General features: G+C 34.8%; 1 protein-coding gene across 16 annotated transcripts in view; it reads right to left on the reverse strand.

Annotated features, from left to right (window-relative positions):
• LOC117170335 (furin-like protease 1) overlaps window positions 1-5,641 on the reverse strand; it is a 1,188,597-nt gene that overhangs the window by 820,102 nt on the left and 362,854 nt on the right. The gene's annotated exons all lie outside the window — the stretch shown is intronic.

Genomic DNA, 5,641 nt, shown 5'->3' on the forward strand with positions numbered 1-5,641 from the left:
TTTATACATGCAACTAAACTATTTCTACTTGGTTACAGTAGTTTTTATACCAACTTTTTCACCACACAACTTATTGGTTTATAATCAACCGGTCAAAATTTTCATACTTCGTTTTGTTTCGAACAGTCAATTACCGAAAGGGGAGCATATTGCACAAAATCATGGACATAGGAAACACGGGACTAGGCATGCCATCCTAACTTGGGCAAGCGGGGTTGAATCCACGGGAGGGGGGAGAATTCCATGAGTGGGGAGAGCCGCCATCTTACGATGTGCCATTTGATTATGCGCACGAGCATTTTTGCCGACAAACTGTGCATGAAAATATAAACATGTGGGCGCTGCCATGTTTGTTGCGGGACATCAAAAGGTGGCGGTCCTCCCCCCTCATTGCATCACCCCCACAGTGGCATGCCTAGTCCCTTGTTTCCTATGTCCATGCACAAAATCTTTCTTTGATATTAAAGACTGAGGGTCTTTACCATAGTATGTTGATTGAAAATTTGCAAACATTTCATAAAGAAGAGCATACTGATTTTTATCTATATTTAAATTGTCGCATTGATAGCATTGAGAATTCAGAAATAATTTGACATCAGATATTTTGTAATGATTAAAATAATTTGAATTTTGCGGAACAACATTTGTCTTATTTGCTTGGAAACCTAATATTAAAAAAGGTGGGTTTTTCCAACTTAGTAGAATTTTTTACTATCCACATATGTTTAGATGTGGTCGGCAGAACTGACTATTGATATCATTCCCAAGAACGAAAACTCATTTAAATTGGGGGATATTTTTCATTATACTTCAACAACTTGAATTTCCGTTGATCTGATAATCTTACGTGTGGTAATAACCACTCTAGATTAATAATTAAAATTTTAAAAGCTTCCTCTGCGTCCCCTGCTGCTGCTGTTTGTATAATAGCGTTTGTATCATCTTTTGATCTAATCAATATGAGCTCACGCTTAGAATTAACGATTATTTTTTGATAGTCCTCAGTCAAACCAAATATCATACTAAGAGATATCGATACATGAAAATAGCCAATTGCATTGGTTAATGTTTTTTCATTGGTAAATTCAAGCCATCCAGCGGTTTCGAAAAATCTGCTCCCACTGCAGCCTATGTAAACGTAATTTTTCATGAAACTTGTAAGAGCCACATTTTTGGTTTTATCAATCTCAACGGCATTGAGCTCGTATCTAGCTTCTTTAAATAAACGACATATTCCGTTATTAACAATAACTGTATTAGTAGCTGATTTTCCAATTTCTTTATTCAATCTTCCTTGAATGTGAAGTGAACTTCTGCTTGGTAACACGAAACGATTTTGACTTTGCACAGAAATTCGAATTTTCATCACTGTTGCTAAAGGTTGAGGAGGCGTATGGCTGGTGTACATGCAATTCACAATAAGCGATAGATTCGCCAAAAATGATGGAAGTTTCCATAATTAAAATTTCTCCTCCATGACAAACAATTAAACGTCGATATACAAAAATGCAGATGCAAGCAGAAAAAAATCTGTAATGTTTTTTTTCTCTTCTTTTTGAAAGTGGCATGACCTCGAAACCCAGTCTTGTCAGCAGCAGCACGTTTTTAAGCGTTATCCCTCTGAAGGCTTGCTGTGGACTAATGCGCTTGCTCCATGGTACTAAAGTATTATAGCCGACTCCAACCTTTTTATTGAAAACAATACCCATTATCGTAAATACTTAATGTGCAGTCTCAGTGTTATAATTTCTCAAATAATTAGATCTCAGTCAGTGTGTAGCACTTTTACTACACACTTGGGTCAGAACGATTATTTTTCAATCACAATTACTTATTCACTGCACCGTCGTATATTTGAAGTTCGAGGAATGCTAGCACTCCGCGTTCCGTCACTGTCAGTACGAATAACCTCGAAAATCGCGAATGGGACTGACAGTACATCTCGCGCACGAAAAATTTAATAATATTTCATGTTTGTGCGCATAAAAATTAACCTTATAAATTTACTAAAAATCAATACCTGTACGTTTTCACTCGCTGAATCCAAATCTGACCTTATTTTTTTATATTTCTCAAATAATTGAGGAGTTTTAGGCAGGACCGACAGGACATATAATTATGGTACGCGTGTCTGAGAGCACAGTTTAACTAATTATTTGAAAAGCCAAATTGACTATTTAATTCTCTACCGGTGAAATTGATTGAAGAACTATCCTAGTAACCAATCTCACCCAAATTTACAATGATTTTAATACGTTTTCTTATATGAAAACCAATTAAATATGCGTGGGACCAAATGGACTTGAAAACGAAGGACAACTTTGAAATTATTTGTAATAGTCGATAAAATAATTATCGAAGTTACAAAATATATTTTTTTATATTATTATTCATACTAATGATAGTATTTAGGTCCCAGAGAAATAATTTACGCTAATAGTAGTTTAATGTTGCCAAAATCCAAGAAACCTCGTGCTGCGGAGACGGGACCGACAGGAAATTTTGGATGGTTTTTTATTTTTAGCTGCAATTAGAAATAATTAAGATTCATTAAAATGAAAGAGGTTTTTCCTCACGTTGAGCTCCTATTATGAGAATTTTTTGCATCGCCCATCTATTCTTTATTATTGATTGTAGAGCTTGGACACAAAATGGCCAACTTTTTGAGAATCACCCATTTGATCTATTGTCTTGGTGACGATCGGCAAGCAAATGATGTGCGATGGGACTTCCATTATCTTATATGCTGACGTTACAATGGGAAAAAATTCATAAATATTGTGCACTTTTTGACCATTGATGTACATTCCTGTAGTTATGTTACATTCAACTCTGAGAGCATTTATTTTAGTTATGGATACTGGTTGGTCAGATTCATGATGTTTATTAGGTACCAATATTCTTGGTATAAATCCCAATAAACGCGCAATTGAGCCTGGTTTTTCAAAATTTATACCTTGATTAAAATATATTTCACTTCGTAATGTATTAATATCAGGCTTAAAATGAATTTCAATGACATTTCTTACTAAAACTTTCTGTAGATAGCGCTGTATATCATCTATTTCAATACTTCCCGTAGGTATCTCAATTATTCCTTCACCCACGTAGAATTTATTTTTAACAATTTCTACAAGATTAAGAGCGTAATGTTTGTATGGTGACAACTCAATTGTCAATGGTTAATTAATCATCCATGACGACGGCTAGTCTTTAACTGGCTTAAAATCATTTGTCTGTACATTTATATAGATTATACATACTTTGAGATTTTAATTAATTAAATAAAATTTCCGACATAAATGTACACACACAAATGTATCATAATTTTGATACGTTTCATGATTATATTTTCATACTTTCATACGGCACTTTCATACTTACGTGCCGCACAGTCTGGTAATCGATTACACATAAACGCCTAGAAAATGTTTAATTTTTAAATGTTTTGCTAATTTAAGTAAATCTGCATCGGCTAATGCTCGGTGAGGTAGCTTCACTTCAAGCTTTTTTATTTGCGCTCAAGTCCTCCTTGAGTAAGTGGTTTTTAGATGAAGTTCTAATCCTCCCTTAAACGATTTTAAATAAAGACCTTTCCCTACAGCAATGGCTTTCATTGCTTCATTATGACGCTTTCTTTCTTCAAGCTGTCGTTTTGCACTATTTGAATCATTAGCAGATTTAGCTATTCCCGCAGCCGCACCAGCTAGTGCACCAGTAGCACTCAGACCGGCAAAGATGTGTATAAGAAAGGGTAGAAAACTACCCAATTTCTTTGTAAATGGTGAAATTCGAGGTTTCTTTAAATTTCTTTTTCCAGCAGTCTTTTTTACAGCTACACGTGCATCTCTAAGAGCAGATTTAGTGAGATTTAAATAATTTGCACTCTTTAAGATTCAGGATTATACTTGCATGATGATGACTGGCCTGAAATTTAACTGATAAGGCGATCCTTCCTCCTTTTTAAAATTCAGCACCGACGATCATTTGTTTTGTGAATGATGAATTCAAATTTCGAGGTGTATAAGTCATGATGATGTTGAGCTCACTTAAGTCTTTTACACACTGAGGGATGATTTTTCAAAATTGTACACTTTTCATATTTTTCTTCTGAATAAATTCAAAGGAATTGAAGCGTCCACCCAAATACACAATTTCAAGGATTTGATCTTCACAGGCCTTATTCATTTGCACGAACCTTAATATATGTTATTTCGTATTCTTTGTCAGCTTCTAGGTCTGTCAGCTTCCTGTTTGGAAGAAATTCATCACTAAAGCGATTTTGTTTAATTTTAAGAAATCCATTTTTTTTTCCACCGTTTGGTGTCTTCAAGATTGAAAGTTTTGAATTTCCTTGTTATAATTTGTAAATCTGTTCGCAATTGTATCACTTGTTTTAGTAATTGAATGTTCTTCAGGAATACTTTTAAACGACTTTTTAGCTTTTGCTGCTTTTCTTCTTCCTCTTATAGACACTTACCCCCTTTACCGAATTACTAGAAACTCTTGCGTAATAGTTGGCTATATGATGCAATAATTAACATGAGAGTTAAAAAATACGTTTTTTAACATTTGCTTAATTTTAGTTCACTTCGTCTTCCCCTTCTTCAACTGTGTCGAGTCTTTCAACATTGACGACATATGGTAACCCAGTAGATGAAAGGATTCCAGGAAATACGATGACGCCATCAAAACGGAATATTGTTTACCTAGAATTGGTTAACATTATCTGAAATATGACGCCTCCAACGCATGATGTCGGCCAACAACAAAGGGAATTTTGTTATTAAAAATTTCAAAAGAAATGACGTGAGACGAGTAACACTTACGGAATGTATGAACAATGAATTTTTCAACATATGATTTATGGTATTTTCGAGAAGCTTCGAATACGCTGACCTTCACTAGATACTGTGACGTGAGACTTAATATCCTGTTATATATATTTAAGTGACAAATTTTCTTTCCCGGATTCAAATACTGCTTTTCAATATCGATAGTGAGAATCGGATACAACACTGTGATTCGTACGTCAAAACAAGGAGTGAAATCTATCTCACAGCCTTTTGAGCTCTAACCGCAAGTTTGCTAATCATAAGGAAAAAAGTGATCCAGAACACACCCTATCTATCTACTCACGTAAGTTGCTACTCCTTGCTTCTGTATTAAAAATAACGAAATTTTACTGTCGAAGGCATGAGTGAGCCATCGAAAGCGAGAAAGTTAGCGCGAGGGAGCAAGTGAGAGCTCATCGGCATCTTAATTTACTTAAGACTTTTACATAATAAGTCCTAATAGATCTGTACGCTTCTAATCTAAGCGACTTCCCTTTTATTTCTCTTTCACTTTCACTCCTCTTCTACCTTAATTTTGGCATTTTTCACATACATTCTTTCATAAACATAAAATTTAGTATAAGCGTATACTTAAATTAACTATACGGAAGAAAAAGTTCATTAATCTTTCCTGATTTATTTCTATAGTCGGGGATAAGAGCGAACCTTAAACAAATGTGATAAATTTGGTATAACTTTCACGATGTACAGTTTGTCAAGTTAAAGCGTGGGTGGCTTTACTCGCAGTCGGTAAGGTGTATCGACATGATTTTGGTGTCAAAATATTAAGAAGAGCTCCCTCTTTC

This window comes from Belonocnema kinseyi, chromosome 3, assembly GCF_010883055.1.
Source record: "Belonocnema kinseyi isolate 2016_QV_RU_SX_M_011 chromosome 3, B_treatae_v1, whole genome shotgun sequence".
In the NCBI taxonomy this organism is placed as follows: domain Eukaryota; kingdom Metazoa; phylum Arthropoda; class Insecta; order Hymenoptera; family Cynipidae; genus Belonocnema; species Belonocnema kinseyi.